The sequence below is a fragment of the Atractosteus spatula genome, chromosome 6 (assembly GCF_055471065.1).
Source record: "Atractosteus spatula isolate fAtrSpa1 chromosome 6, fAtrSpa1.hap1, whole genome shotgun sequence".
Classification (NCBI taxonomy): domain Eukaryota; kingdom Metazoa; phylum Chordata; class Actinopteri; order Semionotiformes; family Lepisosteidae; genus Atractosteus; species Atractosteus spatula.
Window position 1 is genome coordinate 8576162 of NC_142711.1, and position 25375 is coordinate 8601536.

The window sequence follows — 25375 nt, forward strand, 5'->3', positions numbered from 1 at the left end:
GTGTGAATCTGTGGGTTTGTAATAGACTGAAGTAGAGAGTCGGGGATGGTTAATGGATAGGTTTATGTCTAGAAACAGAAGAGGAGCGGAGGATATGTTAACTGTATATTTGAGGGACGGGTGGAAGTTGGTGAAGTGAGGCAGAAAGTGCTCTAGCTGGTCATTAGAGCATGTGGCGGCACTGACACAGTCATCAGTGTAGGAAGTGTAGGAAGTGTAGGAAGTGAAGAAGCGTTCTTCTACCCAACAGACAAAAATATTAACATAGCTGGGTCCCATTCTGGTGCCCATGGCGACTCCACTAACTTGCTGGTAAAATGGATATTGAAAGAGAATGCATTAAGTGTGAGTACCAGTTCTGCAAGGCATACAAGGATTTGGGTGGGTGGATCATGCACTTTATGTTTGTCCAGCTTGTGCTTGAGGGATGTAAGACCATCATTGTGAGGAATGAAGGTGTAGAGAGATGTGATGGAGGGCATGGTTGGTGTCCTTGATATAAGAAGGAAAACCTTCAACCAGCGGTCTCATAAGGCTGTCGACAAAGGCCGAGATGTGAGTAGTTGGACAGTTGCATGCAGAGACGATGGAGTGTCCAGGGGTGTTGGGTTTGTGGATTTTGGGGAGGAGGTAAAATTGGGATACCTGGGGATGTTCAACGATGAGACGGTGCTCTTACTGGGGGAGCTCCTTGCTGCTGAGAAGTGAGATGGTGGATACCACTTCCTTTTGGTAGACAGTGGTAGGATCCTTTTGGAGAGGAAAGTAAGCGGAAGTGTTGGTTAGTTGTCTAGAGGCTTCATTAATACATAGGTCCTTTCACCACACCACAACAGCGCCTCCTTTGTCAGCTGGTTTGGTGACAATCTCTCTATTGCGAAGAGATTGGAGTGCCTGAGTTTCTCTTTGGGTGGGGTTGGACCTGTGTTTACTGGGTATAGAAAGGGTCTTGGGAGCTTGATTGATGCATTGGTTAATGAAGTAATTGACTGGTGGAAAATGGCCAGAGGGGGGAGTCCGACAGCTCTGTTTAGATTAATATTGTTAATGACATCAATAACTGGGTAATTGTCAGCTGCCTGTGAGGAGAAGTCATCAGCAAAATGCGCTCTGAGACGAATCCTACAGTAAAAGCGGTTGAGATCCACTTGGGTTTGGGGGATGTCCAGCTTCTTGGGGACTGGTACAAAACTGAGGCCTCTGCTGAGAAGAGATTGTTCATCCTGTGAGAGGGAAAGGTCAGAGGTTATAGTAATGACAAGGTTAGGATTGGTGAAGGTGGTAGGGGTGTTGTGGTTTTTTTTCTGTAGAACATGATTGAGTTTTTTATCCTTCTCTGAAGTGAGGAACTGGGAGAGTTGGGAGTTGAGGGATCTAATGAGGCTAGTTATAAAGGGAAGATGATGTGGAGCCGTAAAAATTCCTTGGCTTCTTTGATGTTGTTGTCAGAGAGGGTAAACTGTTGTTTGAGGGAGACAATGGTAGAAAGCATTAGTTTCCTAGAAAATCGTTGTAGAAGCCTCTGAGTGGAAGTGTCAGAGTCAAAAGAAGAAGTGTTAAATTTCAGGCTAAATCCTTCAGGAATTATATAATAATGACGACATCTGTAAAGGAATAGGGGGTAGTTAGAAAATCCGGTCTTGGAACAGATCACTGTGAAGAGACAGAATGCTGGTTCAGTGAGAGAAGGGGGCAAGTAGCCCAGGGAGGACGAGAAGGAACGACGAAGAGATCTAGAAAAAGATTTAGAGGAAGGCATAGTGGGTCACAGCAGAAGTAGGTTGAAGTAGTTGAGGTGGGTAGCTGTGTCTGCATGCGTAGGCTGCAAAGGACTTGTTTCTTACTTGTTTCTAGCTGACCAATATCATACTTAAAGAGCACCAGCTGTAGGAAAGGTAGTACAATACAATGTGAATTAGCACCTCCCCCCTGAGTAAAACAATCACTGAACATTACATGCATACAACAATATCCTAAACACAAACTATGTTTAATTGTAGTTCAATAATCTCTATAGTGAAATATGTTAGGTCTCACACACAGGTGGAAACACAGCAATGACTTCTCCATTACTTTGACATTCTTTGAAATATGACATGTTCCTCAGAAAACGAATGCATAAACATGGTTAATTTCTTAATTTAAACTCATTTTTCAGCACACAAAGTAAAGAGCTATCATTTCTGGCTGCATTTTTAACATACATATTAAGGTGTATACATCTGCAACACTTAGCCATCAACCAAAGTTACAGTACTGTATGTCTGCCACATTATATATATATAAAAACAAATTACTCAGACCTTGGCTAAATAAACTGTGGTCTGTAAATTTTTTAAGATACCATTTTTCATTTTTGACCTGCAGGATGAAAAAGAAAATACACTATAAAGCACAAAGAAATTTTAGTTGACTCTAACACTTGAATTATTATTGGCTTCCCCTGGGGTCCATACTGAGAACCAAGACTTTATTTTAAAAAGTTCCCCAGAGTAACACCCTGACCAGCAGCTCAAGGCAAAGTACATTTATGGATACTTCAGTAGGTTTTATCTGAAAACACACATAAAATATAAGACAAGATGTATATATTTTAGCTATTATTTTTTAAGGATAAATCAATGTATGACACTTCAATGTTCTTGAAAACAGTACAGTAAAATATTCAAAGCTAATCTTTAGGGATTTTCAGTGACAATCCTAACCTTGTTCACAAATTGCTGCCAGACTGCTAATGCAACCTTAGAAATCTCTTCTAGCATACTGTACTTGTTTGTCTGCAGTATTCCTGTAAAGCAGACAGTATTTTCTAATTCCATACACTGCTAAACTCACATTTCACAGCAAGTAAGGTGATACATGTGGGAAAAAAACATCTGATTTACATGAGTCTGGAACGTTTTGGTAATGGCAATTATGGGTTAATATTTAGATGTTAAAAAGGAACAGTAATACAGAAAGAGATCAACATTGTATATAATATATAAACACATGTGAAAATAATGGTGAAATGGTGAAAGAACCCTTGTGTGTGTTCTGTACAAATGGCTGCTGCAAATGTGGAGTAGTTTAGGTATAGCTCTGGCATTGATTCCAGAAGGGTGTTCTGTGAGGGTATAATTTTCTTAGCTGTTTTGTATCTTCATTTGCTCATTATCTTTTATCAGTATAGTAGCAATAAAGTAGAAAGGCCTCTAATGAAAAATAAAGAAAAAAAATTAAAATACCGCCATGTCACAGATTTTAAAGGTTAAGGCAGAGGCTGCCACTGATTTAAACAGTGCCTTCAATACCATCCAGCCCTTACTTCTAAGGAGGAAGCTGGAGGAGATGCAAGTCGATGCCTCCATGACCTCGTGGATCACTGACTACCTGACAGGCAGACCACAGTCTGTGAGACTTCAGAACTGTGTGTCTGAACAGGTAGTGAGTAACACAGGGGCACCTCAAGGGACAGTTCTTTCTCCATTCCTCTTCACCCTCTATACTTCGGACTTTAAGTACAACTCAAAGTCATGCCACCTGCAGAAGTTCTCAGATGACTCTGCAATTGTGGGATGTATCAAGGGTGAGCAGGAGGAGGAGTACAGAGGACTGGTCAGCAGCTTTGTGGAGTGGTGTGGGGTGAACCACTTGGAACTGAATGTTACAAAGACAAAGGAACTGGTGGTAGATTTCAGGAGGAAAAAGGTCAAACCTACTCCTGTCTACATCCATGGGAGTGGCGTGGAGATGGTGGACTCGTACAAGTACCTGGGAGTGCACATCGACGATAGACTGGAATGGTCTAAGAACATCGAGGCCATCTATAAGAAGGGACAGAGCCGACTCTACTTCTTGAGGAGGCTCAGGTCCTTCAATGTGTGTAGTAAGATGCTACACATGTTCTATCAGTCGGTGGTAGCGAGTGCCATTTTCTATGCAGTGGTGTGCTGGGGCTCTGGGATTAGAGCAGTAGATTCCAAAAGGCTGAACAAGCTCATCAGGAGAGCAAACTCTGTCATTGGGTTTGACCTGGACTCCTTGGAGGTAGTGGCTGAGAGGAGAATGATGTCCAAACTAGAGGCCATCATGGACAACTTCTCCCATCCCCTCTATGACAGGCTTGCAGGAATGAAGAGCACGTTCAGCAATAGACTGATTCATCCACGGTGCGACACGGAGCGCTACAGGAGGTCATTCTTGCCGTCTGCCATAAGACTATACAACGCATCTACCTTGCGTCTTGGCAGAGGCAACATCGACAGTGACCTGTTTCTGGACTAAACGCATCTACACATCTACTGCTACATCTGTTCTCTTTCTTTTTCTTTTTCTTTTTCCCGTTTACAACCACTTTTTGTGCAATATATGCCAGGGACCTGTGCAATACATTTATATTTATATCTATAGTTACATCTATATTTATATTCATATGTGTGATATGAGTGTGATACGATTTTCTGTGTACTGTTCTGTTCTAGTTTGTTCTTGTGCGTCCGGACTGTGAGTAACTCTTGTATTGTATGTATTGTACTATTATTATATAATTCGTTACACTGTGGCTGTGTTGTGTGTGTTAAGCTGCTGTTGCACTGCAATTTCCCTCACGGGATCAATAAAGTATCTATCTATCTATCTTGTAATTTTGGACAAGCTTGCATTAAACAGTTGCCACTGGAGAACAATTCAGAGAGCCAACAGGTGTGACTTCTGCCCAACCACAAAAGGGAGCCAATCTTTTCATTAACTCTGTCTCTCAGGCGTAAAGGGCTAATCAACAGCTGCTGATCACCTGAATCTTAACCCCTAGGGCCATCTGTTTTTCTTTCAAGAGAAATGGAATGCCTTTCAGGCAACAGTTCCACGAATAACATTTTATAACCAGACATTAAGAAAATAGAGAAAACTCCAGGTTTCGGAAAGAGGCAACAATATTGTTAATGGATATAAAAAGAGGAGAAACCTCTTTAGCTTTCAGAACTGCTATACAGTGCCCAAATAAACGGGAAGACTAATTACTAGATTAAATGTCTTAAACTCTGTGTATTGCTTTCTATAGTTACTGTATATTCCTGTGAATATTTAGAAGTACTCAGAAGTGGTGTTCTGAATCTTCTCATACCCTAGGAATGCCAGAGCTTCAAAAAGGAAGATAATGTTCTTCTAGTTCTCCTTAAGAACCACATTCTTGTCCCAATATCAAAAGACTGAGAAACTGAAGAAAGTTTATTTTAGGGCCAGAAACACAAAAATCTGATTAGACTGGACTCAATACGTATGTTAGAGAATAAGACATCCAACCTAACTATATGCTGTCCATTATTGCATACATAGGTAGATAATGGTGACAACAACTGCACTTGTATAGAGCTTCTTATCCCAAAGGATCCCAAAGCTGTCACAAAATACTATTCCATTCACCACTGATGCACACTGATGTACATACCTGGGACATCTGTAGCCATTATTTGCCAGAGGCTTTATTACACAACAGAACAGGTGGAGACAAGAGAGTGAGAGGTTACTTTCCAGTCACATTAATGGGGACATTCAGGCAGGAGAGATGGTGCAAACTCAGTATGGAATTGAGTCAGGACCCCATAAAGAATTCAGTCTCAGTCTAATAGTTATCTAGGTCTATGTGGTTGTCTCTGTGCATTAAATCATTGTGAACTCTTGGGAACAAACCTGAGATGGTTTAACTGTACATTTATGTAGTGTAACTATTAAAAGTAAAGTTTTGAGGAATACTTCTGTTTACAATAATAATAATAATAATAATAATAATAATAATAATAAGATCCTTACACTTTCTGGACACTCCACTCAAAGCACTATAGAGATAATGGGTACTGCTCGCCACCACCAATGAGTAGATTTACCCTTGTTTTACATTTCATCCAAAGGACAGCACCTTTTTTACAGTATAGTCTCCTGAGCAACTACACTGGGTCATAAAGACCCACACAGACCACAAAGTGAGCACCCCGTACTTTTTATAAGCATTTCATTGCATTTGTGCGTATGACAAATAAACTGAACTAAACCACTTCCAGCAGCAACCATAGTTTTTTCCCAGGAGGTCTCACATCCAGGTTCTGACCAGGTTCACACCTGCTGAGCTTCAGTGGGACGTCAATTGTGATTTGCAGCATGATATAGCTGCGGGCACATTTAGTTGAAGGTCATTGTTAATGCTGTTTAAATTAAAGCATCAAATTGTAGAGCACGTGTGAAATGTATTTTTGTTTAATTTTCCCTGGTGAGGTCATGTGAAGAGCAAGGCATGGCTCTAATATCATAAGAAAAAAATAATAGTACAATATGAATAGGCTGTGCTCAGAGTATTGTTGCTGGAAAATTTTCATCTTTAACAGTTATTGTTCTGGCCTTCTGAGTGTTTTAATACTTATAATAATAATTACTTACACTTATATAAGACTTTTCTGGACACTCCACTCAAAGCGCTTTACAGGTAATTGGGGCTCTCCTCCACCACCACCAGTGTGCAGCCCCACCTGGATTTAATGTTTTGCCAAACACAGCTACATCTCTGGTTGTTTCTGCATGTTCTGGAAGCAGAAATCTTCCACATCTGGGCTGTTGCTTTATGAAAATCCCTCCTCCGTTAAAACCTCTTGTCACTTTTACTGCTTTCTTGTTAGATTAGTCTGGGTATTTCACACTGCATAACAAGGTCAAATCAAAACAAATGTCGTCATTCTGCATGTTGTTTTCATTGTCAGAGAGGGTGGTTTTCACAGGTCTTTGGGAATGTCCTATTATGTGAATCACACCTGGAGATCAGAAAGATTGACCCTTTGACATGCAATTTCCCAACATCCTGTGTGAAAAGAAATAAGTGGCACTAAGGAGAAAAGAGTAACCTCTTAGAGGCAGGTGAAGGTTCATATTTCCCTGACAACACTATTCTTCATGTTTTATCAATGAAGAAAGTATAAAGCCAATATGATCAAGCATGAAACAGGTTTGGTTTTAGTTAATTCTGAAAGCATACTATCAGTCCTTAAGCCAAACAATTTTGAAACTGTCAAAAGATATAGAAGAAAATTATTTTTTTTATTATTGAGAGTGTGGAAAATATCTACCCTTAAAACATTTCAATACCTTTTTGCAGATACAATCAGATACTACAGTACTTCTGCTGCTTTAAAAGAGTCTGTTCAACATTAAAATACACATGATAGAAAACTTTTTAAGGTTAAATTGTTTATGCTCATACTGTAGGCTTCCTACTCAAACATAGCAGAATTTCTCACTTCAGTGTTTTGGTGTTGATGGTGCTGAAATCAAGCTTTGAATTAAGTTAGAAACATTGGTGTTACTTTTGATCCAATGCTATCACTTGAAGCGTGTGTTTGGAGATGTAGTAAGGTATATATCTTCCATGTGCCTAACAATACAGACCTCTGGTTATGGTATCTTCTAAGGTGCTGAACAGACTTCAATATGTCCAGAATTTAGACATTCATGTATAAAGAACAAGTGCTCTGTATCAACATAGCACATCTCTGCAAACTCCTCAATGTGTAATTTGAAAACTTGTACTTTTCCTGTTCATACAAATACATATATGATACAGTATATAAGGCAAGTGTCACGCCCAACATCCCTCCCTAGAGGGCGCTCCAATACTCCCATTATTATTCTTGTAATTGTTGTTAATTCCCCAGGTGTACCTTGTTATGTGTATTATTCAACGACTAGCTCCTCCAGTCCTCGGGGCTCTGCATTGGAACAAGGACGCCCGGAGGCCCGCCTACCACCAAGTCGCCCTACGCCCGCGGCTCGGAGGATATTCGCCTCCTATCGGCGTCCTGAACCAGCCGAGTCCAGGACTTGGAGCACCTGGTCCCATTCCCCCTTTTTCCCTGACCCTTCGCCGGATCCCGTTCCGGCTTTTAACTTCGTTTGTCTTTGTCTTGGATTGATCACCCGGCTTTGGACATTTGCCTCCCCACGGATTTCCCTACGAACACACTTCGGACTTGTTTGCCTGGACCTTGCCTCCCAAGCATCTTCGTCACGCCCCCCTGTTCGTCTACCAGCCCAGTTCCCCATTACCTCCCCGTGTCTATACACTCCCTTCCGAATTGTGCTGTCCCACTACTCCCGGAATTATTCCTGTAATTGTTGTTAACTCCCCAGGTGTACCTTGTTATGTGTATTTAAACACTAGCTCCTCCAGTCCTCGGAGCTCAACATTAGGGTAAGGGTGTCTCGAGGCCCGCCTAGCACCAGGAAACTCTACGTCCATCTCCTGAGGGCATAGGCCTCATCCCTGACACCTCCCGCTTCCTGAGCCTGGGGTCTGGAGGATCTCGCCCCATCACCCTTGGATCTCCATGTTTTGTCTGTTTGTGTTTTCCCCCCTCCCGGAGATTTTAACCTTGTCGCATCCCAGGATGGATTACTCGCCGCTGAACTCCCGGACTGTCCCCTGACCTGCCTTTGGACCCGTTTGGATTTGGATGCCGTTCTTTGTCTCCCCCTTTCACTGTCTCACGGACTGTCATTATTATTTTGTGCACTATTAAACCCCTGTGTGTTTTCTCCAGCTCTTACCACATCGCATAGGGTCTATTACAAGACCCGACACGAACATCTGTCCACGGTCGTAACAGCAAGGATTTATCTAAATCTATATTACCATAAGGAAAGTGCACAGTGCACATTTTATCCTTGATGCACACAATGAGTGAGTGAATCGTCTCATGTGCAGCTCCAGGTCTATGTACTACTTAATGTAAATATTCTCAGTCTGGCACAGAAGTCATGTCATGTAATATTTCATCAAGTTCACATTTCTCAAATTTAAAATTTACACATTCATTCTCTTTATCGATCGTTATCGATCACTCAATCTCCCTAGATGTCATTGGGAAATTAAACCAACCAGATTGTGTTTTTGTAAATATTTTTAGTCATTTTATGTTTTGTCAGTATTCGCTGCATCAAAAACTTTCCAACAAATTGTCCATACACTGGGACTAAAACCTTTGAAGCAGTAAAGGTACAAATTTTGTTTCAGGTAGAAGCATGACACAAAACTTTGCAGCTCTCTTTAGAAAGTGTGCAGCATTGCCAAGAGCTCCAGAAAACATCTTTGGCTTTCAAAAATTGAATACAAATAAAATTTATAGCATGAAGTACAGAGTACATGATAATTACAACATTAAGATTGCAGTGTAATTATTGTCAGATGTATGCAAAAGCACTGGGATTTCATGCTGCCAATAATGCTCAAAAAAAGTTTTGACAGAATATCAGATCCTTACATTTGATTTTTCCAAATATAAGGGATATGGATATTGTTTAATTCAGTGGTTTTCAGCATTTTATGAACACATATGAATATGAATAGTCTACTAATATTAATAACAAATCTCCATATTCATATTTTTCTTGAAACTCCATCCCAATCCTACATTATACAGATACTGTATACTTCACCTAACTGGTGCGAACTGCTTCAGCAATTGGAGGTTTTTACCACTGTTATCTGGTTTAAATCTGTTCAGTTTGAATCAGTGGGTTATGCAATAATTGTTGACTTAGCATTTTCTTCCAGACTTGTATAGAGATTGTAAAAAAAAAATGTAATGACCTTTTATTAACACAGACGTCACAAAACCCTTACCATCCATGAATTTAATGATCTGCTATGAATCTGTTGTATGCAGATTGAATTTAATGTTTTGAAAAAAGTAAGAAAGAACTTTGATGCAAACTGTTTCAGATGATGGTCTACTCATGTACAGCATGTAATGGGGACTCCGAGGTCAATATTTTATGCCTAAATAGAGTTTGAATCTGAAACAGAGGACCACTCTTGTCATGTACAAGCTGACAATCTCTGCGATTCATATTTTTAGAAAATATTTTGCAACCACACAATTCCTCAACCTGTATGTAGGTCTGCATACACAAAGACTTTCAAGCTTCCAGATTTTCTCTTAACTATGAAATCTGTTTTTCATGGCAGTTGGTACCACTGCTTCACAGTTCCAGGGTCACAGGTAATTTGAAAAAAAAAACTAAAATAAATTTGCCAATAAAACAAATTACCAACTCCACTTTGGTAAAATGGCCCCCTCTCATTTGTAGCTTTTCTAATGTTCTTAATTCCTGGGTTACATTTGACCTAGAATTCACAATATAGCTTATTCTTTGGGAAAACAATTATAATTAGTCAATGCTAATACCTTCATCATCCTTTAAAACTATTTCATAGGAATAGTCAGAAGTACTGGTCTTGGGGTTTTGGACTGAAACTTAGGGTATCAGTTCTAAGTAATTCATTAAAATTACACCTCCCATTTCAATAATGTCAGAACCATCTTCTTGTCTTCACCTCTCATCTTCTAACTAAAAACATTTTATTGCATAACTTTTGGAAGTCTCAGTTTTAATCACTTTAATAGTTTAAAAGTGATAAGGTAGCTTGCCCCAAACTCCCAGAACATTTTGTGTAAAATGTCTGAAGTCTTACCTTCTTATTTTGCAAGATTAGTAAGTCCTTTATAATTTTGAGGGCAGAAGTGGACAAAGAATACAGAAAAGACCATTACATAGCACATACTGTTTGTTTGCAGACATCATACACGTTTGCAGACATCATTTTAATAACTGCGTAACAGTCAAGCTCATACCATTTTGAATTGTGCTGAAAAAAATATTCACTTCCTTCCAAATAATAAAGTTTGTTCTAAGCACACTCCCATCTTAAATAGATCTTTCCTGTAAATTAAATGTTATTTTATTCACATATATTTTAGGCGTTTTAAGATGAGTAACAAATTTAACGTTAAGATTTTGCAAAACTATTTGTAGTTAAAACCTGCACTAGAAAACTCAAACCCAGAAAGTAAATAAGGGAAAGTGTTATTCCTTTCCAATTTACTTTCTACATTATACTCTTCTCTGAAGACATTCACCACTCAGGTCTCTGCTAAATGGCCCCAGTTGTGTCCACACAAAGGCACAGTAATCTCCCCTAACCAAAGATAATTAACATGTACAGTTTCCAGCTTCTTCAAAAACATTTTGGATTTCTATTTTCTTCTTAAGCCCAGCAAATATGAACCACAACAATAAAGGGCTCTCAGTTCTTAGCAGCAAGTATACACAAAGTTCATTTTGGTGTGAGAAACAAAACAAATATTTCATCTTAAAAATCGTTGAGATTTACATAGCCTGTAAAACGTCCAGACACCATGGCTAGTCATCCAGGAGATGTGTCCAAGAGGGTTCTGAAAAACCCTGAAATTGGTAAAAATTCAATTGAATCCCTCAATTAACCCTGCAGTGGACCAGTGTCCCATTGAGAGAGAGAGCTCTGCTGCTTAATTCCACTCTCCTTTTTCTTAATTCTGGAAACTAGACTACCGTCGGCCTGATGAACTTCTAAATTCCAGTATAAGCTATGTTTTTATATCATTTCATCATAGCAACTGTAGCACTGAAATTAGTCATAAAGCAGACTTAAAGTACTGTTTTTCAAAACAAAGGCTAAAAAAAAAAAAAAAAAAAAAGGTTTAAAGGGGATCTGCGCTCCCAATTTCTCAGACCAATTATTAAATATTGGTAATGAAATAAATTCACTGACGTTATAATTTGTTTTTACCAATTTCAAACTAAGCACAAAATCTGTGAACATTGTGAAAGTACTGTAAGTCGCCATTTTGTCACAAACTTCTGGTCTTGCCTCAGGGAAGAGCAAGAGTTCCCACAAACTGTGACATTACGTGACCCTTCCTGCTCACTAGTCACTATAAAAACTAATGTAATGCAATGTATGAGTGAATAAGTTCAGGCCATGCAGCAGACATTTCATCACAGAAATGTTCCAGCATGATCTGGGTGCAGAGTTAATAAGTAGTATTTGTCGGCAAAACCGTCTCCAAATCTAAACTAATATTTCTATTGGATTAAAGGAGATGTTTTCACAAACCTGCTTCTTTACAATGTAATAAGGCTGAATCATGTCACCTGAAGTTTTGTTGCCTTGTTCTGAATCACACACTATGGTGCTGCACATACATGGAAATGATGTCTACTTTGTGATGTAAATCAGAAGTTTTACAAGTTACTGTGTACATTGGAGGTTTTACAAGTCACTATGTACATTTTGTTCTATTGTGATTTACATTTACTTCTATTGTGTTTTGAAATGCCCTCATCAATGCTGATTCTTTCTAACCCCGAAATATAAAAATATCTTTGAGGTTCCCCTTTAATTCATGAAGTCAATACTTAGATATAAAGATACAAAATAAAAAAAATCAAATTATAAAGAATCTGCAGTTTCAGTCCTGTTCTGTGCCTATAGCTAGATATATTACTGCTGCCCTTACAGCAACCCTTGAACCACAAAAAGGTTAACTGAGTTATCATTATAGTCTGAGGCTCATTGAGGTACCACAGGAAATAGTTTTTGTCAACCACAAGCAAACAAGAGCTTCCCTTGTTCTTCCACTCCACAAGTTAACAGCATCAAATAAACTAGCCTGTTCAGTATAGCTGGCCTGCTCTGTACTTTAGAATGTGCTCCTCGGGTGATCAAATTCTTTTTACTTTTGTTCCCTCAATATCTTGAATATCCAGATAAAATCTTCTTTGCTCCTCTGGACATCATAGCTGTCTGCTATGATAAAGAATCACTTTTTCTCATTTACAGTACCTCTCTATTCCATATATTGTATACTTTATTTGCTGTATTTACTGGAGAAAATGTTAGGTTTCCTGATATGATGCTAAATTGGCATTTCAGCATCTAATGCCCATAATGTTTTTGGGACTTTTAGTGATTCCATCAATGAGTGGAAATCATTAAAACTATGAGCAGCAGTAGGGTGACCAGAGTTAAAAGCTCTTATGAAAAACAGTCAGTCAAAAATATGGGACCACACAGAAATTCTCTAAAGCATGGAAAACAACATTAAACTATAGTTTAATTTCCATTGAAAATACAATGTAACAGACGATGTGTGTATTTTATTTCAGTTATGAAACCATAAAACATTGTAATGAACTGTACACTTCAATCAAGAGCTTAACTTATTCATGTTAATGAAATGGAAAAAAAAACAATTTAACTACACCCAAGAATTGGATTTTCTTATTACTTAAATATGCAATGTACTGTAAGCAACCAAGCCTTGGTCACTATGGTATGACACTTTTGCTTTTTTGTAAATAACTTATTCCAATATAAGCCCACATCAACCAACATCAGTGTAATAGGATTAAAAATGATAAACAGAGTTTAATCACCACTAATTCTAATAGTAATCACTCTATATTGCTCATGCACACGCACATATACAGTACATCTACATACACACATATAAATACTGTATACATACACATACATACTGTACATACACATATACAGTATATGCACATACACATGGACATAAACATAGGCATATACATACACACAAACACATACAAATACACATACCAATACCCATATACGTACACACACACAAACACATACAAATACACATACTGTACCCATACACATACCCATACCCATATACACACACACACACACAAACACATACAAATACACATACACAAACACACAGATTAGACCATATAATAAGATGATAAAATAAAATAAAAACGTTTGCTGCACCAATGTGGTTGTGAAGAACCAGAGAGAGGCATCTAAAGATTTTCTCTAGGGAAACCTTCTTCCTGCTGTAGAGTGGGAAAAGCTGTTTATTCCAAGGTTTAGAAATATATCATCATCAGTGTTCAGTGATCACACATACTGCATTTTGTGCATGAAAAGGGGAAGTAGTAAATGGATCTTTGCCATACCTCACCTTCACTGTTTTCGAAAGTTCTCTTTGCACAAACAAAAGATGTCAAGGCCCTAAAACCTGTCACAGACGTCTAATTTCAACTAAAGTGTTTTTGTTCACTGGTTCATGTACGGTACTGCATACATACTAGCACGCATTCCTGTAGAGTGGTGTGACAGCTCTTTGACAGAGTTTGTTTCTTTGTGATTTCCTGTATGTTGTTATTTTTAGCCAGGTTTGCCATTAATAATAATAATAATAATAATAATAATAATTTCTTACACTTATATAGCGCTTTTCTGGACACTCCACTCAAAGCGCTTTACAGGTAATGGGGACTCCCCTCCACCACCACCAATGTGCAGCATCCACCTGGATATTACTATACTGACACTTGTTATTCATCCGTCCTTATTATTGCATCGTATAACTTCCTTTTGTTTGAAAGTTGTGTTAATACATCACTGCTGTCGGCCACTGCTGACTCCCTCTGCTTCTGTTTCACCTGCACTGGAAGGACAACCACATGGTAATACTTCCTCAAATCATTCCTGGAATTTTCCTATTTACTTATCATGCATTGCTATTTTTTTTCCTTCCTTTTTTTTGGCTAACACTTTTCCCATCTGTAGTCCATCTGCTACTGTAGATAGAATATTCTTAAATTCAGCTCACACTACAATGTTTCTACTGTTAACTTTCATCACATTGTTCTTCACTGCTACACGAGACAGAATAATCTAAAGCTCACTTATGCAAATCTTTTTATTTCTTAAGCTAAGGGATCTAGTGCTGCAGACATGTCTAATTATTGAGTATTGCACTTACTCATGAATACAGTTTAGTAAACATGGAACATTACCATTGGCAATTATTAACAGCTTAACTGACTATTTAAGACACTTAATACAGTTGCTTCAGACATTGGCTGTTAATATTAATGTCTGCAACTGCAGCATAAAGTAAATATATGTATCAGCAGATTTCCACTTTAGAATAAAGAGCTTTAAAGCTTTGAAGGTAAAGTATTAGGAATATGCTACAGGCAAGTACTAACATGCCTCTGGCAATGCGAGGAAAATAATATTTACCAATAAGGAGGCAGACGTTTTCATGATCCAAAGCACTGAAAATGAACAATTTAACAGTAATAATCCAAGGACCAATGCTCTGGAATCAGTATAGAGAAGTGTAATGGATGCCCTACAGTGACAGGCAGAAGAAACTAAATCAGAACATAGACTACAAAGGAGCCATGATTCAATAATTCAAAATCCCCAAAGGCATTAACAGTTAGCCTGTGGATGTCTTCAGGATAAACAGTGCAACACAAACCACAGGACATAAGAGGAAACTACATGAAAGGGCATTTAAAAATGAGAACAAGAGGCACTTCTTTACACAAAAGGATGTGGGAATGATACCTTGGTTGATACCTTGGTTTCTATCAAGAAATGACTGGCCTTCAAAATTGATATCCAGACCTTCTGATCAATTAGTTACTAATTATTAATCACGCTAGATGGATCAAATGACTTCCTCTCATTTGTAACTTTTCCCATGTTATTACTTATTACTTCACGTTTTGAGGAAAATTAGGATCACTGGGTACCTCAGTTGACCATGCATAATGCATTGTGTTGCTTTGAGAGCATCAAATTCTGACAGACTATGTAGTAACCAGTAATTTCTGTTAAGCACATGCGTTGGTTAAAAGTACGTCATTTATCCGAGAATCTCATCTAGCTGTTTCTTGAGGTATCAAATCAGCTCCAACAACACAACTGTGAGTTTCAAATGCCAGCTAGTCCTTGCTTGAAGAAATTTTTCTTATTGGGCATTTCCTCTTAACTTCCATTCATGTCCCTGGGGCCCAGTTACAAAGCTATTCCATAAATCCAATGGATTCAACTTTGTCATAATATTGTAACAAATACTGTATGCCCCTGCGCGTAACAGGGATCTTGGCCGCCTGGGCTGAGGAAGGTCTTCTTTAGCTCAGCCGGCAAGACCCCTGTTGAGCGACACTGGAGACCTGGGTTCGTGCCCATGCGGTGAGGGACGACTTGGGATGGGAGCGGTGTGGGCACAAGCCCGAGAACTGGAATCCATCACAGTCTTCTAGAATTGTTAATGCTTCTCTCAAGTGCCCCCTGTCTGAGACTGAAGAGGAGTGATGTGCCAAGGTACAGTGATTACCACGACATTTTGTGAGAGTTTAAGTTGAGAACCTACTGCATCGTACCTGCCATTGCAATTCATGCAGGTTTTTTTTTTCCAAGTGCTCTTCAGGGCTTCAACACTTCGGTGATTCAGTGGGTTTAAATGGGAATCACAGCCAGTACCTTCTTTCACCCTCTCTTCTGCACCTGTCGTTACTCCGGGACAGCTGGTCAGTATGAGGGACACGCCACTCTAGCTTCCTGACCTCAGGGACAGTGTTTGTGATCCTGGAGTTCCCAGGGGCTCGTCCCCTCTAAAACATTTTACGACAAGAGGAAACTAAACTAAACTATCCAGTTAAAAAAAGGGTCTTAGCAGGTGTGTAACACAATTAAGGCACTTTTTTTAGCATTAGAAGGCAGATGGAGTGGATTGTATGTTCGTCTAAAGAACAATTTTCTCCTTATTTATGGGAAAATACTGTATGTTGTTGAATGTATGAACACGCAACCACCCTACAGGTATGTCAATCCTATTTAGTTTTAGCAGTGCAGCAAAACGAGAGGCTCCACATCTCTTTTATCTTTATGTCTATTTTGAAAGTATTAACACATGATGAGCAAATCAAAATTCTTTTTAGAAAGGTAATCAAGTCAATGAGATAACAACCATCTTCAACGTGATTTCTGATTTGTAATTGCGATAAGTACTTATTACGTCATTACTTCAGTTTTGCTTAATGGTCTCAGAGTGAGGGCTTAAATCTGAGAGGTACTGGTGCTGAGCACCAGCACAAATTAAGCGCAGACATCAGTCTGTGAGTCATGACCTCCGTATCTCAGCTGCTCCTCACACATTTGTTACTACAACTTTTTATGATGAAATACAATGTCTGAGCTGACCACAGTCATCTGACCTTAAACTACCACACAAGGCACAAAAACATCTGCTAAAACCAATTAAAGAACATGTATTGATTTATTACACATAAAGGACAGTACTGACATTGTTGCCATTTACAGTTGCCAGTTTCTAGCTTTGTAAAAATGCAGATCATGGGATGTATAAGGTTGAGTACTGTACTCCAAAAGCACAGATATTTGTATTATCATTAGATTTTTTTCTATCCATTTGTAAGTACCATATGCTTCAAAAAAACATAAAAGTATAGAAATCACTCGGATACTTGTATATTTCCTACAGGCTACATATGGAATCTTTTGATTTGTCTGTTATTTTACAGACCCATTCTGAAAGCAAATGAAAATGTGTGCGTTCATATTCAAATAACATAAATGTCAACTATACACCTTCAATAACACTTGGAATAGATATTTTAATTTAGTTGAAAGTGTTTGCCAGTTAACCCCTATAACTTACAAAGTCACAGTGGGATGAGTGCTGACATAAACTTAAAATTGCGGACAGTTCTAGAAAATTATCATTTGTTTAATTGTTAGACTTAATAACAGAATTAATTCAGAATAATTCTGATCATATTTCTCAGGCAAATACAATTCTGGTGAGGTCTCAATTCTGTGAGCTGAAGTGTACTGCTTTCAAACAGTGTAGATGGACCTAACGGCCCCCTTCTTCTTGATGTTCTTATCTCTTAATGTGGTAAGTGGTAAACAGTGGGTACCCCATTGTATTGTTCATATTCTATCTAAAAGTGAGGTTATACTCCTGTAAACTGTTCAATCTGCTAATCTGTTATCAACAGTTGAGGACTACACTCTGGATGTGATACTAGTCTGTCAAGGGGCATGCACACCATCATGTAGGGACAATTCTAGAGACCCAAGTTAAAGCAGCCAGCAAATGTATAGGAGGAGGGAGCAAACCAGGAGTCTGTGGCAAAACCCATTCAATAAAAGAATGATGACGAAGGTTTGTGTTTCTTTTCAGAAATCGCCTTTTCCACGAAGGTCTCGCAGTGTCTGGGTGCTTTCTGTGACTTTGACGCCCCATACATCCAGACTCTGAAAAAAGATGAGGACATCAGTCAATGAACAAAGACAGTGGTGCTTGTCTGTGACTGACAGGTAGCGGTGAGGGGGTGTGGCTAAACAGAGAGATTTCAAGCACCTATCCTGTCCACGTAGGAGTTCAGGCATAAAACAGAAGGCAGGAAAAGACAGAACAGGGCACAAAAGAAATGGGTGAAAGAAGAAAAGAGCAGACCGCAACATTGTTCTGTTCTGATCTAAGGGGATCACACTAATGATCTGGGTTTTTGGTTCCATGGTTTAAATTTTTTAATCTGTCTTTGAAAGTTTTTGGTGGGCTGTAGAAGGAAAAGCAGTCAAGTCCCTAATTATCTCTGGTGTGCTCCTTTTTCATCCCCAGCTTCCACTTAAAAAAAACTTTGCTAACCATTGTTCAGTGCATGTCATTTTAAGCATGGTGATTCCCTAGTACAGGAAAGGAAGCAGGTAGACACCAGTAAGTTGTGCATCTCAAGAAAAGATAATATCTGGATCTGAATGATCTGTTCAAATCCACATTTATATACAGTATATATACATTTTTGCCTACAAGCTATACACCACATTTTTTAATATTTCAGTTTCCCTCTTAAGCCCTCATGCCCTTTTTCATTTGATGCATAACCTACACTATATAAAAGGTTTTCTCTGTCACCAATATCACCCCTCACACACAGTCATTTCTAATTTGTTGTAGCGCTGTGTGAAACAAAAGCACTACTGTACTGTTCATCCAGACTCTTGTCCGGGCGTTCATAGCAAGCAGCTGATCTAATACTGATGAATGCCACTGGAGGCACCCATTCAGCCCACTGGGTTTTTCTCCTTCTGAATGTTGAGGTTTCTCCTCTGAGTAAGATTCCTGTTCATTTTGTCAAAGGTTGCCATGTCTCTTCAAACAGAGAGCGGATGAAAAACAATCTGTGTGTCAGACAGATTTTGCTTCTGTGTCCTCATCCATTCTCACTGCAGAGACACAAGCAAACAATCCTTATTCACAGCCTAGCAACTCTGTAGACAGACAGACATGCTGTCTGGACTGCACGGCCTTTATCTCCAGATGAACAAAAGCGATTAAGATTTTATTATTATGCATAGCCAAGAAGTGGTCTTTTTTTATGGTGACATCAGACCCGTCTGACTTTTGCATCTCAAAAAGTCAGTCTTAACAGTGTCCTCACAAGGATCTCCGGAATCTGATGCCAGCACAGAGTTCTCAAAAACATCATTGTATAACAGTGTACCAAAAGACACACAGTACTAGAGATCTGCAGAGATAAGCTTTCCTAAGCAAGATAAAAAGAAGAGTAGCATAGATTAATTCTGATGCTGCAAATACAAAAGTTTTGTTTTTAAATTTGTAGAATATTTGAAATAATGCACTCTGCAAGTAATTCTTGTTTAGAACTATTAGATTTCACAGAAATCTGGCATTTCTTGGAAACGTTTAGACAAAATGACTTCTGTTTTATTTATGATTAAATATTTATAATTATATTTATAATTGATTTGGTATGCAGTTAGTAATATTTATATATCCATACTTTATTACACATTTGATTGATTTGCTTGTAAACCTACATTAAACTTTTTTATACTCAATACTGTTTCTCCAATCGGTATTTGAACGACTTGTCTACACATTCCTAGAACCACTGCATGCATGCCTCAGTTTCCATGTGTGCACTGTGTTTTAAGTGAGTTATCTGGTGGTTTTCCCTGTTTATTCTTTTGTACAACTTGGATACTAATACAGTAGTCAGCGTAGCTATTACATCTGATGCATTTCAAAATGTGTATGCAGTGCTCTCTTCAAAGATAACGGAATGGGTAAAACAAATGCCTGAAGAGGATTTTTCTTTCCAAATCAATGACGCCATGGTATTTAACAGGGCTTGCTTTATTGTTCAGTAGCTGTTTCAATGCCATTAAAAGTGCCCACCCTTCAAAACCATGGTGCTGTTATTGCAGCTCTGACAGGACAGAGATTAGAAATAGCTTGTTGCTGAAGTACAGTAAAGGCTACATGATTGAACTAACTTTGAATCGGAATTGAAATCGGTGGGGGAGTGATACACTACACAGACTTGCACTTTGCAAACAGTTGCAGTGTTTCCTTTTCACAACTTCAATAAAATCTGGAGTATCTTTCTATTCCAAGTTACTCCCTTTTCAGTTTACCCATGGTGGTGGGAAAAGATCTGTTTCTATCCTTCTTCCTTCCGATTAGTGCCTTCAGTTATCCTGGTATGTTTTGACAGCCCACAGAACCTTTCGTATCCATGCAGAGCGAATAATCTTTCTTAATTACATTCTAGTGTGGCTGGTCCCCTCAGAAACAGGGCTCCTCTGCTAACCAGATGATTTTGCAGGCCACAATGTGCGCAGATGCTACTCTGTTTATTCTACATCGTTTTGCACAGGTATCAATTAGAAAAGGAGGCTAAAGCCAGTCAAAGCAATAATTGTTGCTTGGATTGAAAATTAAAACCTTTCAAAGTTCAAAGTGAGAAATGAAGATGTAATTGCTACGTTTAAGTGAAATGGTTTTCAGATGACTTTCAGTATTATTTATGGAATTTTGGAAAAAACTAGCTCCATAAAGTAAATAAAATGAATTGTAGTTTTTTTCAATTGTACTTTTATGGATATGTTTTAATGTCAAAAAGGTGAGAAATTCAATTCCAAATGTTACCATTTCAAATGCACTTTCAAATATATTTCCCACTGATTATATTTTTTTCTAGTTTCCACATTATGATAAAGGGGGTCCAAATGGGCAATTAAACATTAGCATCTGTTACCAATTTAAGCCTTAAATTACAGTAACATTTAAGTTAACATTGATTAGTATTAGGTAAGTTAAATATGCCATCATATTGCAAAGGAACCTTTTAAGCTTAATTTTATATAGCCTAAAATGGACTCTTTCAGTTTGATAATTACAACACTAGCAGATAATATACTCAGTCTCTATTTCTAATTTGTTGCCGTCTATAAAGCGGATGATATTATCACACTTAATTCTGTGCAAGAAACACTTTGGAAACCACTTGGATTGTGTTGTTTTCACATGATAACATGGAACTAAACAAAACCACAAACATTAGAGAGACGGACAGTAGAGAATAATAGATTTACAAAAGATAGGCAACAGACACAGACGAGTAACTAGAAAAACCAGAGTAATTAGATAAAGTCTAATTTATGCTATATTACAGTTGCCTCCTAAAGTACTTAGAAAGATGTGAATACCATGATCAGAACTAAATCAAATGAAAATATTCTTCAGGTGTGCTATTAATATTAATGTCAAATCTCATGATTCCATCCATGAGCAAACCTGATATGCAACTCCTCTTGCTACCCAATCACAATTTTACAGCTATTTCCCTGTCAGTACAGCCACATCTGTATTTACTTTCTGCATTGAATGTACCCAAATGTCTCAGAAGAAGCAGGGGAACAAAATGAAAGCCACACGTCACTGCAGTGTCCTTCATGATTGAAAGTTACTCCAAGAGAATGTACATCCACAAAGCTGTGTACGGAGAAATTTTAACTTATGCCATTCTAAAATATTAAACAATGTCTCTGTTTTTAGTTATCTTCATCAGACTTGTATCTACTTTGATCAACACAGATAGCCAGCAATAAAAATGCTGTTATAGAAACCATACAGCAAACTGCACAGAACCTAATAGAAAGATACTTTATTGATCCCATGAGGGAGATTGCAGTGCAACAGCAGCTTAACACAGACAACACAGACACAGTGTAACGAATGATACATTATTATTATTATTATTATTATTAATATGCAACTGTTTTAACTAGAATACACTGAAAATACAGCAACACAAGAACTTCACCAGGTTCAGTTGTACATTTTTGCTATTACTCACTGAGAGGGAAAGGATATTAATCCATCCATCCATTTTCAAACTGCACCATCCGATTCAGGATCACAGGGGAGCCAGAGCCTGTCCCAGTTAGCAATGGGCACAAGAAGGGATTCACCCTGGATGGGATGCCAGTTCATCACACACACGTATACCAGGGCCTGTTTCACCAGGAGCCCATTAACCTACCAGTATGTTTTTCAACAAATGGGGAGAAAACCACTGAACCTGGGGAGAATCCATGTGGACAAAGAAAGACAATCCAAACCCCACAAAGACAGCACCCCAGGTCAGAATTGAACTCTATGAGTCAACAACACTCACCACTCTGTCACCGTGCCACCCAATGATATTAATATGAATCTGAAATAATTCAAAAGTAAAACAAATGTAACAAAGGAAAACAATTAGTCTGTGAGTATCTCTAGCAGGAATGCACAGTTAATGGATGGGTAAGATGCAACAGCAGCATTCAGACAAGGAGAAATATGAAGAAGAGATATCCTAAGATGTTTCAGAAAGATGTTCCCACATTTATGAAATGAATTCAAGAGAAAGCATTTTACTCTCATTGGTAGATAAAGGAACGGATGAAAAGATTGTACAATTATTTTCACAAGTGTTAAAAATTTAATCTCCATGTGTACATTGAACATAAATCTTGGCTATGGGAGTTTTGGTGGTTCAGTATTTAACAGTGGTTATTTATCACCATGGTCCTTACAAAACTATTCCACATTTTATCTGTTGTAATGCTGCCAAATATGAAGGTTATGTTTGTTCAAAATCAAACACAATTCTTAATTGTAGGTTCATTGATATCAACGGTCAATTTGTGGCCATTTTTTTTCCAAAAAGACTTTCTGTTCTTAAAGCTTTGATTGAGTTAATAGTTGATACCAACCCTCTAGCAATTATTGACCACCTGTCATTCAGGAGTCTTATCTGAAATGTAACCAACTCGATCTCTGGAGAAGGAAAAACAAACGCTGATTGTGGCAGATACATTTGGCGTGATACATTTCTATTCCCACCTGTATCTGTTCTTCATAAGATTATTCTCCTACAGTAAGAACTAAGGCAGCAAACCCTTAACAAAAGGACAGTTAAAGGCACGTAGTAGCATCAGTGACAAAGGGATCAGTTGTGGTGAAGACCAGCAGACAAAGAAATCCATAAGAGCTAAGGATCGAAACGTAAATTTCTTTGCTTGTTGTTATGGCTAAACACATTAAGGGTACATGTTATAGAAGTAAGATGAGTGCTGTAAAAGTAATACTCCTGGATTTCTTCTAATTATATGTTTTTAATGTTCAATGTTTGCCAGTTGCTGATGCTCTTCCTTTGTTGATCTTGATATAAATGTGTTTAAATAACCAGGTTCTCAAGCATTTAATCCTCAAGTATAAATAAATACAGCAGGAAGAGAACCTCACCCTCACAGATGCAGGAAACATAAACATGCCTGCATTTTGTTGCCTTGAGGCTATTGAAAACTTTCTTGCTAGATGTACTACGCCTTAAGCTCCATGACAAGGTTTATAGTACTGACATTTTGGCTCAATGTAAAGTTTGCACTGAGACGCACACTGTGATCTACAGGTATATGAATTACTCTATAGCAGCATTCTAAAACGCAGTACAAGATAAAGAGTAAATCCTGTTGGTCTATGTGAACAGGTTTTTTAGAGGGGTGAGAAACTGTCATGTCAATAGCACAAAATGTTGTTTTTCATAAAAAGTATATCAGAAGCTGTTATATTCTTCTTCTTCTGCTTTATGTCACATCTATATTTTAAGTTTACACTGAAGTCATACGTGACCACGACCTGGTTTGAATCAACATTTTGAACCAACTGCCAATCGCCCAGTAATTTCAAGCCCAGTAACTGATGGCAGCCTTCCATGGGGTGGATGTGAGAAACCTCTGTCAAGCACAGTACCGTCATCAAGAGCTGGGTTTGGATTCTGGAATGGGAGGGTGGGGTCAGAAGCTCTGATTTAGTCTGGACCCAGATCAAGGATTTTGTAGTTTAAGGCACGTTGGAACTGACTTGCACAACAACATGGAAATTAAAAAAAAAACAAAGAAATAGGTATTCACTGTACTGTACTTTGGATTCCTTATGGGAAAATGTCTTTTGAGGAATTCTACCAGGGCCACATGGAAACCCAGCAAAGAAAGAGAAAATATGGAGATTTAACACAAAAGATTGTGAGAGAAGAGGAGAATAGGCTTACAGGGTTCAAGGAGTATTGGCGATCCGTCTGGAACACGTGGGACCTGCACAGACAAGTACTGGAGAGTTGAGGAATTTTTAAGTTGGGAATAGGGAAGTAAGGAGCTCACAATGGAGACAATTCTGATGGGATCAGAAAAGTCCTGGACAGTATTAAGAAAAAAAAATTCTGCAAGAAAAAAAAAGTGCAAGAAGCATAAGGCAAGTCCTGCAAGACCTTGGAACTGCTGCTATTTCATTGACTGAGCACTATGACTTTACAAGAATGAATGAAACATGACTAGAAGGGAATGATGGGCATGAATATAAAATTAATGGGTACACTTTTTTAGCAAAGCAAACAGGGTTGAAGGGCTGGTGAACCGGGACTGCATATCAAAAATAATTTGCAAGGCAGAGAGATGATGTAAGAGGATGTGGGCAAGAGGGTTTCTAGCAAAACCTGGAAGATAAAAAATGTAAAGGCTGAGCACAAGGTGAATGTCATAGACCACTTAACGCAGACATGGGTTCACATCACTTTACTTTACTGAGACCAGGACAGGATGTAGGAAAGCTGATGATCTATCACCAGGGGGATTTCAATTTTCACACTTAAATTAGATTATTGTGATGGAGAATTCAGAATTGATTGAGCTGAAATGGTTAATGATTGCTTTTGACCCTAGATTGTGAAAGTAAGCACCAGCTAGGCAAGCCGTTCATTTTTTACTTAATCCTTTCAAACAAACAGGATATAATCAAGGAAAATAGACATGACAGAACCACTGGGAAATTGTGACCATAAATTTTGATGCATACTAAAACTTGAGTCTAATATTAAGGTTTCTTATTTTAGAAAAGCAGAATATGACAGCATGAGAAAAAACGTATAAGTGGCAAACTACAGATGTGTTCAGAGTGAATAGAAGGAGGGTGATTGTACTTGGATGATCAGAAGCATAATGTTTAGGGATAAAACATATCCATTCTTGCGACAATGATGGCGAGGAAAATATGGTCTGGGTATTTTAGTGGAGAAATTAAGAAAAATTGACAGAAGAAAGAGAGTACTCTATCGAAGGTAAAACAGGGCCAAAAAAGCATAGCTATACAAATTGAAACAAATAGAATTGCCTGAAAAGAAGCAGAGAAGAACATTAAAGCAGTGGCAAAATAATAATAATTAAATATTTTTTAGTAATACAACAGTAAAAGGCCATTAAAAGTAAAATGTTTAATAACATACTTTCAATAATGGAAGACGAGTAGGAGATTTAAAGTAT

The 25375-nt window shown here is 38.2% G+C and overlaps 1 pseudogene; it reads right to left on the minus strand.

Moving 5' to 3' along the window:
- Positions 1 to 438: 438 nt before the first annotated feature.
- Positions 439 to 1759, minus strand: LOC148831766 (uncharacterized; annotated as a pseudogene).
- Positions 1760 to 25375: the final 23616 nt, after the last annotated feature.